The sequence below is a fragment of the Sceloporus undulatus genome, chromosome 5 (assembly GCF_019175285.1).
Source record: "Sceloporus undulatus isolate JIND9_A2432 ecotype Alabama chromosome 5, SceUnd_v1.1, whole genome shotgun sequence".
Taxonomy (NCBI): Eukaryota; Metazoa; Chordata; class Lepidosauria; order Squamata; family Phrynosomatidae; genus Sceloporus; species Sceloporus undulatus.
Window position 1 is genome coordinate 53644456 of NC_056526.1, and position 14140 is coordinate 53658595.

Below are 14140 nucleotides of genomic sequence, written 5' to 3' on the forward strand. Positions count from 1 at the left end.
AGAAATTGGCAGCATGAGTTTTTGTAGAACTTCAGTCTACTTCCTCAGATGCAGGGGGGGGGGTGGTGTCAGGACAGGTTTTTCTAGTGTATTCTGGCCAAGCAGACCCAGACCGAGTCCCTATTCTGTAAATTTAAGTATATGCAGTTCATACAGTATCCGCTGGGGTTTGGTTCCAGAAACTGCTGTGAATACCAAAATCCACTGATTTTTTAAGTCCGTTAAATACAGTGGATAGTAAAATTGCGTCCTTATATAAAATTGCAAATCAAGGTTTTTTAAAATTTATATACCATATATACTCAACTCTTTATATACCATATATACTTAACTATAAATCATGTATAAACTAAGGGCAGGTTTTTTTGGGGCCAAAATTATGGGTTTTGATATGACACGTGAATAAGCCGAGGGTAAAATATAGGAACAAATGACGTAAAGGATGAAGCAAAGGAATTGATACCAAAGAACTTACAAATTCCAGCAGACATAACTGTTTGTTCTCACCCTAAAACCTGGCTAAATGATGGAATAGAGGAGTTCAGTGCTGTGCCGAACAATCAACTATACACTTTCACCAGGAATGGTTGCTTTTAAATGAGAGTTTAAATAAAATAACTTACGGTGACCAGGGGGTTTTGGAACAATTTTTAAAATAAAATTTCTAGACTTATGTATAACAGTAAATTATGTTTTAATATTTTCAAGCTATGGATAGTTTAATCATAAGTGGATCAAATTTACCAACTTAAATAGGTGTACCGGTCTTCCCTTCTTGTTTGGTCTCGGCACACCCGTCCTCTTGTATTTTGTAAAACACACAATTCAACAGACACTGCAGCAGCAACAGGAGCAGCAACCTTAATTACAGTTGTCAATCATCCTATAACCTAAGCTCCAATGTGCATATAATTAAAAAGCCTCACACAGGAGAGCAACCCCACCAGAGTTTATAAATGGGGGTTTAAACCAAGAAATATTTGTTGTTGTTGTTGTATGCATTCAGTACATTTTATATGCTTCGGTGAGCCTATGGAGATTATCACAGCACACCTTATAGTGTTGCTATTTCTTCCACTTTTACTGTTTCTAGCTGCCTCCTGTGATTCTGGGGTTTGTAGTCCAGCAAGGCCTAAGAGCTCTCGGGCTGAAATATTCTAAATGCCATCTCTGAACTACAAATCTCAGAATGCAATAGAAGGCACCCAGACATTAAAGTGGATATCGGCACTATAAGAGTGCACACTAACATACGGCCCTTATCACACAGCAAAGCACATTGAGCTATGGAAGCTGAAGTGGTGTCAAAACGGATTAATTCTTCCAATGTGGACGCAAGCCTCCTGTTTAAATGGTGAGTTGAAGGTGAGCAGCCCCCTTCCTTCCATCTTTTCTTGTTTGCATATTAGTGTACATGGCTGTACTCATATAGTTCTTATTTCCTCCATGTGGAGGTTTTATTCGGTTTCTAGAATATTATCAACCTTGGGTAAGTCACACTCTCTCAGCCGCCTCAGGATGGCAAGGGCAAAACTCTCTGGGGAGAAACCTTCCATAAAACCCTTTGATAGTTGTTCTCCTAGGAATAGCAGTAATCCTAGGACCTTTTTCATACCTGACCTCTTATAGTGAGATGTTAAGATAAAACGCTCTATTCTGGTTATAGCGATAATTTTTTTGGATGTTCTGGCTGTTCAATGATGTTTTAATTTAAAATTATACTGTTGGTGTTTTTTATCTGTATTTTATACTTGTATTTTTACTATGTTTATTGATTTATCCGCCTCGATCCGCAGGGCGAGGCAGAAATATAAAAATTATTTTTATTATTTCATCACCAGCGCTTAGTGGTGCTGGATTGTGGCCCAATGCTTCTAAGCGAGGGGTGGGATTGCCAGTTGCGCTTCTCGAACGTCATCGAGGTACTGCGCTGTTCCCTCCGTCGTCAAGCGGTCGCAAAGAAGCCATTTTTGTAATAATGAAGTCCCGTTTACAGAACGGTTGCTCTGTGAACGATTCGTCACCGGGAAGAAGTGGAGTGTGCGTCAGCGACGTTCGGAAAGGGCGATTGGCGATCCACTTCCGCGCTTGGAAGCGTTTGAGCTACGATTCCAACGCGGCAAGTGCCCGTGGGATAAGGGCCCTAAGAGTGCAGTGCAGTACAGTACTGCACACACTCTTATGAGGCTGGGGATGGCCATGTGGTCAATGGGATGCTTTGATGGAGAGTTCCTGCATGGCAGAATGGGGTTGGACTGGATGGCCCCTGCGGTCACTTCCAAGTCTAGGATTCTAAGGAGAAACTTGTCACAGGGTTTTCATGTCCCCCCCCCCAGGTTTGTCCCTGCCATCCTGAGGCTGAGACAGTGTGATGTGCCAAAGGGTCACACTATGGGTTGACATGGCCGATAAAATCCTAAAAAAGGAAGATACTTGTTCCGCCGCAAATCTGCCTCTAACTTTTATAAAATTTGTGTTATAAACATTTTAATCTATTTTGTTGTTTAATCTTTATTTTATTGCTTTTTAAGCAATATTTATTTTATGGTAAACAGGGGGAGGGTTGGGATACGGGGCTGTTTATAACTGGGATTTGTTTTTGTCTTTATTTTTTATTATATTTTATTGTTATACTGCTGGAAGACACCAGGCACCGATGCCGGAGAAGCGTCAGGAATAAATAATAATGCTCAATAATACTTATTTATTTATACCCCGTTCTTCAGCCAAGGCTATCAGGGCGGCTTACAATTTGTTAATTAGACATTTAAGATTTAATTAAACTCTTCTAGAGCATGGCCACGTAGCCTGAAAAAACCCACAGAAATAAACTATGGATGCCGGCCATGACTTCAAATTATTATTATTACTATTATTATTATTATTATAAATCAGAACAAAACCTCAGACATTTGAGGAAATAAGGACTATTATGAGTATTGGTATGTATTATACACTAAAATATATGCAAACAAGGAAAAGGTGGAAGGAGAGGGAGGTTCAACTCCCATTTAAAAAGGGGATGCATCCACACAGCAGAAATAATCCGGTTTGACACCATTTTAGCTGCCAGAATTCCATAGCATTGAGCCACGGCAAAATGCACACTGCGCATGCGCAGCTTGGCCGCGCGAAAGGCGCGCGCGACTCCCAACCGTCACTTTTTTCTCTCATGATCTTTCCCCGCCCCTTTTAATTTTCCCCCTCTCCCTCTTTTCCCCAGCCCCACATGCAAGCGCATGCGCAGTGCGCTTTCTACCCAAGGAGACCCCGCGAGCACGTGGCCGGCCCGTGAAAGGGCGCGCCAGCTCCGCCTATATGCAGGGCTCTGATTGGCTTAGAGAGCGTAGTTGGCGGCTTGATTGGCGGGCGAAGAAACAGAGAGAAAGGGGGGGGGGTTCCCTTTTCCTTGTCACTAGGCAGCCCAGTCGCGAGGAGGAGGAGGAGAAGGCCCTTGCGCCTGCGCGGTTGCTTGGAAACAGGTGGCGCGCGTGCGTGTGCGTGTGCTGTACGTGGTGACGTCGATTCTATATGAGCGCGAGCGGCGGGAGCTGGGGTCTCTCTCTCTTTTTGCCGCCAGCCAGCCGTCCTCCTCCTTCTCCTCCTCCTCCTGCTGCTCTCCTCTCTCTGCGCCGCCTGAGTCACTGCGAGAGAGCCGGCCTCGCGCGGCAGGTAGGGAGGAGCGGGGCCCCGCGTGGCGGCCCTTGAAATGGCCGGGAAGGGAAGGAAGGGACTCTCTGAGATGGCGGCGGGGGAAGGAAGCCGCCTCGCTCTATGAAGGGGGTATAAAGGCCGCTTCTCTCCCCTCCAGGAGCTCGCTTGGGCCTTCGGGGCGAGGCGCTTGGCTCCTTCGGGCCTAGTCCGACAAACACGTGGGGCGACGGGGCGGTTGGCCTCCTCCAGGGCTCAACGTTAAATGGCGCTGTCTGGATCCAAAGGGGGAGGGAAGGTTTCAGAGGCCACGATTGTGGTGTAAAAGCGCTTCTTTTCGGCGGGGCTGGAGGCTGCGGCTTGTGGCGGGAAGGATCACGCAGGAGTTGAGGTTAGGGAGGGATGGAGGGCAATGGTAGCGATATATAGATATATACACAGACGCAGACATCCATGCACACACACACAGGGCTTGATTTAATGTCAGCCGCTTCGATCGTTTGGAAGAGCCCGGTATAAATAAGTTGTTGTTGTTGTTGTTGTTGTCCGCCCTTTAAACGGTTTGGCTATTAAAACCTATACTTTGGCCACAAAAGCAACCCTCTGGAGTCGAAAGGCAATGGCAAAGCGCCTCTGAACGAACCTTGCCAAGAAAACCCCAGGAGAGTTTCGCCTGAGGGGCATCAAAAGTCAGAAAGGACTCTGAAAAGGCACACAACACACACAACTCTCTCTATATACACACACACATATACACAGTATGCATATATATATATATGTATACACACACATTATATACATATATATATATACACACACAGTACACATGCTATATATACACAGTATACACACACTATATGTATATACATATATACACAGTACATATACACACAGTATATACATACACATAATAATAATAATAATAAAATTTATTTATATCCCGCCTCTACAAAATGCACTCTCTCAAATATATACACACACACACACATATATATCTAGTTTGCCTGTTAAAACAACCCCTCAGCTCCCTGTTTCCTCTCAGACTTCCAAGGGGAAAAACAACAACCCAGATCCGCTCATTTTTGAGCAGACTCCTACGGCGTGTGGTGTGACTCCACAGGGCTGTGGCTGCAGGTAATAAAAGACCTCTGGCCTCCTTTCCCTTCCCTGTCGGTGGAGGCTGTGGGAGTCTGAAAGGCCTCCTTAGCCGATGGCGGCTGTGAAGTGTCCGTTGAGGAGAGGGAATCTAGGGGGGGAAAGAAGAATTTGTTCTACTCCTTTTTTAGGGCTCAATGAGCAAAACAAAAGAGACCCAGCGTGGGGTAATGGTTTCAGTGTTGGACTCTGACTCTGGAGACTAGGTTTGAATCATAGCCCATGGAAACCCACCTTGGACAAGTCACACGCTCTCAGCCTCAGAGGAGGGCAGTAGCAACCCCCCTCTGAAGAAACGGGTGCCCAGAAAATCACTTAATAGGTTCGCCTTAGGGTTGCCATAAGTCAGTAAGACTTCAAGGCATGCAACAACAACAACAAGCTTAACAAAGATGGGCTATTTCTGGCTCACTGGGTTGATGTGGCAATGTTAAATCATTCCGAATGTGCTTTGTTAGTGTTAAAGGTGCCACAGTACTCCTCAGGGTGTTTTTTTCCCCAAGATCAGGTTACGGGGCTGTATTTCAACTGAGAAGGCAAACTAGATGATGCTGGAAATTTCAGGGGGAAGTGAGGACACTCGACTGGAAGTGCTGTTGCCTGTGTAGTTTATTCCCTTTCCTCTATCTGTCCCCAGGTCAGCCACAGGAACAGCTAGGCCCACTGTGTGTGTTGTGGCTGTAATGTAGCCAGGAAAGGGCAGATGTGAGCAAGGAGAGGCAAGTGTTCCCCCCCCCCCAAATAATTCACGTTGTAGGTTGGATAATGGTGGGTCATAGTTGGAAAGCATTACTGTCCTATGCTCAAAGGAGGAAGGGGTTATTGTGGATCTGAGTTTTTCAAGGCATGGATGCTTTCTGCACATTTATTTCACATCTCGCAGTGGTGAAGGTGGTAATCTAAGTGCTGAGAAAGCCCCTAACAATCTGAGGCAAGTTGATGGCTCTCCAGTTTCTCTGGAATAAATGTTAGTAAGATGTTAAGTTTACGTGAAATTCTTACTGGTTTTCAAGTCAGTAGAAGTCAGTTGCCTCAGTTAATAAAGTCTCTGACCAAGAAGCTCTTTTTTACAAAGTGTTTTAATGCCCTCCCCTTTTCCCTCCTCATTCTCTGACTGAGTGGATTTTTTTAAGCAGCATTGGGAGGATGTTGAACAGCTGAAGAAAGGGGGACTTTTGGTATTGGTTTTCAGCATCATGTCTGCAGTAAACAAAACAGTAAAGCTTGAGTTGAGTGAAAATACAGTTTTTATTTAGCAATTCTACTGTAGATGTCTGCCTGCCTGCAAGCAAGGTACATAGCAACTGCCCCCCAAATCTGTTAACGAACATGCATGAAGAGCAAAACAGAAGGAAAAGGGGAAAGCAGATTAGACTGCCTCGTCACCAGTTACCCCTAGCATGACAGAAAGCAAGACACATGTACCTTATTGTTTGACCACCAAAATGGAAATCGTAAAAAAGGTGGGGGCTGGTGAAGGGGGGGGAACACCCCAAACAAGCTTTCAAGCAGTATCCAGAAGGTTGGCCATGATTTTGTTTAGTTATGCAAGGCTTACCCCAGACCTGGTTGTTTCAGTTCACGTGTGCATATTGTTAGTTTTGGATAAAAGGTTTGCTGGAACATGTTGAATTGTCCCCCCCCCCCCTGTGGTATAGAAAGCTATTCCTATTCTTTCCATGCTATCTCTGCTTCTGGTACCAGATTTTGTGTTGAAGAAGTAATGCCTAGGTACAAATCTTCTTTTACTGAGGTGTACCTGTATTAGTGGCTAATATGGAGGGGTTTTTTAACAAGTGAAAAAATTTAACATTTGGAACTACCTAGTTTGCATGTTGCAGGCTGGACTTAGCTAGCTCCCACAAACTACTAGTATTACAAAGTAAAAAACAACAACACTTCATGTATTCAGTATTTTACTAATGCCTTATTTGATGGGGGGAAAGGCCAAAGAAGCACTAGAACAATCAAAGAAGGAAGACACCATCCGCTGACCCTACCTTAAATTCCTGCGTCTTCATGGGATGACAGCATGATAAAAGCCTCATCTGGGAGAACCCTGCATTTTGTTGTGTACTTCTATTAATGTAAAATATTGAAACCTTACTCTCCTCTTACAAACTTTGCAGAAGCATAATGCTGTAAAAGTATTCAATAGGTATGTTGGCAGCTTCATTAAAGTACTCTGGCTTTTAGTGTTTACATTAGCATTTATTCCTTAAGTGGTACCAGATAGTGATTTGTCAATAGGTAGATCGTTTTAATGGCCATGTGGCGTCCTCAAATCTAGAAAACATATCCAAGGGCAGTGGAATTGGCCAAATAACAAAATACAATAGCATTCAAAATCCACAATACAATGATGCATGTCTGGCAAGCTTCCAAAGCGCCACTGGCTTCTTCATCAGGCTAAAGTGTTAAGAATCATACAGGAAAAGAAAAATGATGGTGTTAGAGTCACAGGCATACATTTTGTGAAGGTGTTGTTTTTGTTGTCAGTTAAGATGACCTGAACATATATCTGTGTCCATTTCTCTCTTTGGCCATGTGAGATGTGGCAGACTAAGTCTCGTAAAAACCAGTAAATAAAACTTGAAATTGGCACCAGAAAAAGTAATTTCCCTTGAGATCCAGGATGTTTTTGGTCCTTTGTGAGGCTACCTGCCCCTTTCTTGCTGGAAAATAGTTTGGGTTTAATATGGTCCACTGTAGATGCAGTTCTAAGAAGTTGAGTGATCTTCATGCTAAAGCTCTGCTCCTTTTCCTTAGGATACGCATGAATAAATAACCTCTGTGAACTTGGGCTGGAGAAGATGCCCTCTGTGCTCATTATTAATAGTAATAGAGAATAGTATGGAACTGTCAGGACAGGCATAGAGAAGCTCTGCACAGGCTTCTGTTTACTGTAATAGATATGTATAAGGCCTCCACGTGTTGTACATGTGCAGAAAGGAGGTAGAGCCCTTGCACCTAGGAGGAGTCCTTCTGCATGTGAACACTACTTGCCTGTGGTGTGCCACTGTCAGTACCGTTGGTGCTCTCTCGTGAGCAATGTTCACTTCTTCATTAAAAGAACCTATGATTACATGTGGCTAATTGCGTCTTACTTTGGAAGAGTGGACACTTTTAAATGAATAAAAATTCTAACTAGGTTTGGTATGGTAACTGCAACACGAGCTTTTATTAGATCTTCCAAATCAGAAGTCTTTCATAGAAAATGAATTGCATTTTGGAACTAGATAATCAAAAGATATGCAACAGTTTGCTTATTCCACATTTTCTGTGCAGATATAGTGTGTTGACAGAAGGGCAACTCTGGTAGTTAGGTAGCAAATTTTGTTTCTGATGTTGTGTATAAAGCTACTAGTTTTATGGTGCTGTCCTGCCTATAGCTTTTAGAGGACCTTCTTATATCCAAACCTTGGTTTTCTTTATTGTAGCAATTCCTATATAATCAGAGTAATAGCAGATCTGTCTTAAATATCTTTTGTGCTGTGGTGGCACAGCACAGTGTCACTGCTCTGTCTGTTTTCCAGTATTTTTATTTACTAGCTGGCTTTATATCCCACTTAACCCTTTTGCTTTGTTGTTGTGTGTCTTCAAGCCATTTCTGATTTGCAGCAGCCATATCATGGGGTTTTCTGGAGCTGAGAATCTGTGGCTTGCTGCCTGGCCTCCAGAGTCCTTGTTCAAAACTCAAGTCACTACATCACACTAGTTCCTCTTTTGGTACTTCTGTCTATTTTCATAGTTTGACTTAGTCCTAAAAAACCCCGCTTTCCTTTTTACTTCACCCTTTTGTACTACAGGCATTGACAGGAACTTGGTTTTTATGAGTAATGAATATAAAACTGCAACTAAAGTTGTTGAGGAGAGTTTTGGAAAAGGGCAAAAGGTAAAAGAGGCAAAAGAGCATGGATGCCTCTTTCTTTTAGAATAGATTCCTTTGAATACCTTTGGTGCTTCTTTCCACATGCTTTCCATCCACAGATTGGAGCATCCACAGATGGCCCCGCCCCATTCTCAACGGTAGTGTGTGCATTGCGGTCACCCCAACATGGTTATGTGCGTGTTGCACGCCAGTGAAGAGAATGGGACTTAAGGACAGAATCCCCATTGGATATGAAGGGCTGACTGTATTATAAAAGATAATTAGCACACTGGGAAGTTGGGGTGGAGGAATTAGCAGCATGCAGCTTATGCCCTTCCCTTTTGCCTTAAAATTAATCGCCCTTTCTACATTGCAATGGTGTGCTATGGTGTTGTGGGACTGGAATCTGGGTCTGATTGAATGAATCTGAGAGGGCTCCAGAAACAGATCTTGTTCTTGACATTGCAACATGAAATAATGTGATATATGGCCATTTAGTATTTTCATAGAATCATAGAATCCTAGAGTTGGAAGAGACCACTAGGGCCATCCAGTCCAACCCCCTGCCATGCAGGAAATCCAAATCAAAGCATCCCTGACAGATGGCCATCCAGCCTCTGTTTAAAGACCTCCAAGGAAGGAGACTCTATCACCCTCCGAGGGAGTGCATTCCATTGTCGAACAGCCCTTACTGTCAGGAAGTTCCTCCTAATGTTCAGGTGGAATCTCTTTTCCTGTAGCTTGCATCCATTGCTCCGGGTCCTGTTCTCTGGAGCAGCAGAAAACAAGCTTGCTCCCTCTTCAATATGACATCCCTTCAAATATTTAAACAGGGCGATCATATCACCTCTTAACCTTCTTTTCTCCAGGCTAAACATCCCCAGCTCCCTAAGTCGTTCCTCATAGGGCATGGTTTCCAGACCCTTCACCATTTTTGTTGCCCTCCTTTGGACACGCTCCAGTTTCTCAATGTCCTTTCTGAATTGTGGTGCCCAGAACTGGACACAATATTCTAGGTGGGGCCTGACCAGAGCAGAATACAGTGGCACTATTACTTCTCTTGATCTAGACACTATACTGCTATTGATGCAGCCTAAAATAGCATTGGCCTTTTTAGCTGCCGCATCACACTGTTCACTCATGTTCAACTTGTGGTCTACTTGGACTCCTAGATCCCTTTCACACATAGTTTCATTCAGCCAGGTGTCCCCCATCCTATATCTGTGCATTTTATTTTTCCGCCCTAAGTGCAATACCTTACATTTCTCCGTGTTGAATTTCATTTTGTTAGCTTTGGACCAGCTTTCTAGTCTATTCAGGTCATTTTGAATCTTGATCCTGTCCTCTGGGGTATTAGCTATTCCCCCTAATTTGGTGTCATCTGCAAATTTGATAAGTATGCTTCCAATTCTGTCATCCAGGTCATTGATAAAGATGTTGAATAGCACTGGGACCAGGACAGAGCCCTTTGTAGTGGAAGGATTCCCAGCCCATTCCTTGTGTCATGTAGCCTTGCAAATGTGCGAGGCCAGCCTGAATAGTATATTGAATGAAGTATATACTCCATAGTACAGCATACTAGAAAGATAGAGTGTTTGATACCACTTTCCTAAGCAAGGCTATTGTGGTTACAATGTTTGCATCAACATCCAGATCTACTCTTAGTTTTTTAAAAATTGAATTTTTTTTTTACGTCATAGAAATGTACAGAACACTTTATGATGAGCTCTACATACTATATTTATGCCAATTGTATTTGTAAACCACTCTTAAGGGCATTGCCAGATGGGTAGTATATAACTATTTAAAACCATCAGTAAACGAATAAATGTCCTTCTCTTTGTTTTCATCAACAAGAGTGCTTATAGTTTTCATTTCTTCCTTTCTTTGTTTGCTTACTGGAACAAATTAATCATAACAATAGCAGCAGCAACAACAACAATAATTTCTTTCCCACCTCTCCCCATGGGTCAAGGTGGGGAATAACAACAATGAATAGATAAACCACATGAGTTAAAAACATCAATTGAAATGCACATCAGTTTAAAAAGACAAATTAAAACAATCCATATTTAAAATTCACAATTTAAAAATCATCTGGATAAGCCTGCCGAAAGAGATTGGTCTTTAAAGCTGTTTTGAATTCAGGCAGTGTATTCAGCTGTCGAATCTATTCCAGAAGGTCATTCTACAGTGTACAGGTGGCTGAAGAAAAAGAGCACTTTAGGATAAAACAGCCTATACCTACAGTATATACCTCTTTCTGTTGTGTAATAATTATGAATGAGTGTGTGTTATATGTTAAATTCTGTGATACTTAAACACATCATATTCTTAAAATGTTAAATAAATTTTTAGTTCTGCAAAGTATGTATTTCAAATCTCCTGAATACTGGTTATTTCCAGAACATGGAGACCAATGGGAGTTCCTCCAAAATAAAATTTCTGGGTTTTACCCCGAAGGACCCAGGTTTGGATTCATCACAGCTTCAGCCAGTCTAATGTTGCTTCAACCGGCTGTTGGCCCTCTTGTTGAGCTAACAATTGTGTTGTTAGTTTACCCATAACTTTCTGTTGTGCTCTGTGAAAAAAAGTCCATAATTACTCTTGATGCACACTATAGAGCCCATGATTTTATCAATAACTCCCTGTCACAATTTGTGCTTGAAATGAATTAAAATGTATCTCTGTTTAAAGAAAACAAACACAAAACTCAGAAGTAAACACTCAGCATGAATTTGCAACAAGGGCCAGGAACTGTATGTATGCTAGCACTTGGTTTGTTGGTATTCCTTTTTTGTCATTTCACTTGAGAAGTCAGGATTATGTTCAGCTGATCATGGATCTGGGGACCTGCTGTGAACTTCACTTGCATTATGTCTGCCTTTGCTTACATTTTCACTAATGTAGAAATACACTGTAACTGTTTTCCTATTACAATGTTTTACTTGTTCTCCAAACTTAATTGTGCTTAAAGAAAATACTTGAATTTTGGCACTGAACATTGTGGAAGATGTCCTGCCTGTCTTGGTGACAATTTGATGGCAAATTACTCTGGCAAAGAAGAAAGCTGTTTTAGAATCTTAAATGTTGCTTGAATATTAGTGTTGGTGATACCATCCTAATGCCAGGCTGAACATACTTGATGTAGAATTTGGATAAAAAAATTCAAATGAATGTGAGAGAAAAACTGTTGTACTCTTTAAGGTTCTACAGGACTCTTTGTTCTTATTGATATTTCCCCCTGAAAACTGCTTATTTACTTATGAATCTATCTTTGGTAATCTCTAATTTTTCTGTTTTATTCCCATGGTGTGCCAGTCAGCTATTGCACAGACAGAATAGGGTGCAACCAGTATTATACTATACTTAGTTGCCTATGTCCCCCCGGCTCCCAATATGCTTGGGGCGGGTACCATATTTGTCTCTATTGGCTACAATTATTTCTTGCTAGAAGCTCTTCAGGGACCAGCAGGTGATAGATTATGGACCAACATTGTGTTGTTGACCACAGTCAATTTTAGTAGCACTAAATCTGCTGCTCCAGAGAACAGGACCCAGAGCAATGGATGCAAGCTACAGGAAAAGAGACTCCACCTCAACATTAGGAAGAAGTTCCTGACAGTAAGGGCTGTTCGACAGTGGAACACACTCCCTCGGAGTGTAGTGGAGTCTCCTTCCTTGGAGGTCTTTAAGCAGAGGCTAGATGGCCATCTGTTGGGGATGCTTTGATTTGGATTTCCTGCATGGCAGGGTGTTGGACTGGATGGCCCGTGCAGTCTCTTTCAACTCTGATTCTATGAAATCAATTTACTAGCACTGTAGTTCATAACTGTAGACAGTAAGATATAGTGTCAAGTGTTTTTGTATATAAAATGGAATGATTGCTATAGCAGAGGCCTTGTGTCACATGTTCAGAACAGTCTTAGGCCTGGGACAGACAGGCCAAAAGCAGTGTGCCGCCGCCGATACTAGGGTTCTGGAGCGCACAGCATCCACACACTCCAGAACCCTAGCATGTGACGGTGGTGGCATCATGGCAGCGTCCCGTCCACACAGGTGCTGCCATGATGATGTAAGCGACGCGTACCATACATATGTTGCTGCATGTTGCTTACGTCACAAGTGCACCAATGGCGCACTTGTGACGTCTGTGCGGCGTCAGAAAAAGAACCCAGTTTTTCCAGGTTCTTTTTAGGTGGAGGGACGGTGTGCAGTTAGGCTGCTGCAGCATCCCTCTGGGGGAAAACTGGACGCCTCCAACCTGCCCTGACAGGGAGGTATGTACCAGGCCTTAATCAAATCTAGAGGTTTCTGTATTTGATGAAATTTACCAGGTACAGAAACTTAATTCTCAGGGTACAGCTTTCCTTAATACCACAGTCTCTTAATACTGAAGGCTGCTGGGCACATTTGGAGTTTTGATGGAGAGGGGTATGCCATGATGTGTTGAGATCTACAGATAAAATTATCTCAAGCTACAGAAACCTGGGGTCTCTTATGAATGGAGTGATTTTCTCATCCATCATTCATTTTACACAGAACAAACTCTTGAGTCTCAGAGCCCAGTAACAATACAAAACTGGGATTTGAGCTCCATGTGTCAAATTACACTTTTACTTTGACAAAGACAACGAAATACCAATTTCACAAATGACAAACTAGTGATGCTGATAAAAACACATGTGAGACAGTGTCAAGACAGTCACCTGTGCCAAACCTTCCCCCTCCCACTACATCAAAATGAACAAGGTCACTTGTGCAGACTGCCTCCCAAGATACCACTACTGCAGACAAAAACCTAATCAATCCCTTGCATCCTACCATTGTCTCTACTCCTCCAGAATACTATTTAGCTCTCTTCAGTGTGGCTTATTCTTTTTCTGGTTAATGGTACACTTCAAAATGAAGGCCAGGGTTGTAAGCCATTTTTAAGATAGCATTAATGGCCTACACTTCCTTTTGCATTGTGCTTGTTGTTGTTGTGTGCCTTCAAGTTGCTTTCAGCTCATGTTGGCCCTAAGATGAACCTATCACAAGGTTTTCAGTGGCTGAGAGAGTGTAATTCGCCCAAGGTCACTCAGTGGGTTTTAATGGCCAAGCAGGGAATTGAACCTAGGTGATCCAGACCTTTATTTGTGATTGTAGAAATATAGATGTTTGAAGGCAAAAAAGGAAACATAAGGGCTATATAGTCTGGCACGCTGAGTGCCATAACTCCCCCCATCATGTCATAATGCCGTGTGCCCTTCTAGATGGTGCATGACATCATGGTGCAGCCCTGGCGTTGCATCTACATGATGCAGCCTTGCTGGTCAATGACCGAATAAATTTTATATATATATACATGATGCAGCACCAAAAGGGCATCAGAAAGCTGTGCCACCATGTCTATGACACCCTTTAGAGGGCGCAATTAGGAGCTGGTTTTTCCAGCTCCTTTTTGTGCTCTCTGGAGGGCAG

The 14140-nt window shown here is 42.7% G+C and overlaps 1 protein-coding gene across 2 annotated transcripts in view; it reads left to right on the forward strand.

Moving 5' to 3' along the window:
* Positions 1–3488: 3488 nt before the first annotated feature.
* Positions 3489–14140, forward strand: part of NAP1L1 (nucleosome assembly protein 1 like 1) — a 37269-nt gene continuing 26617 nt past the window's right edge. For both annotated transcript variants that reach the window (XM_042468645.1, XM_042468646.1), the window contains exon 1: positions 3489–3672. The gene's annotated coding sequence lies outside the window, so the exon portion shown is untranslated. The remainder of the gene's footprint in view (positions 3673–14140) is intronic.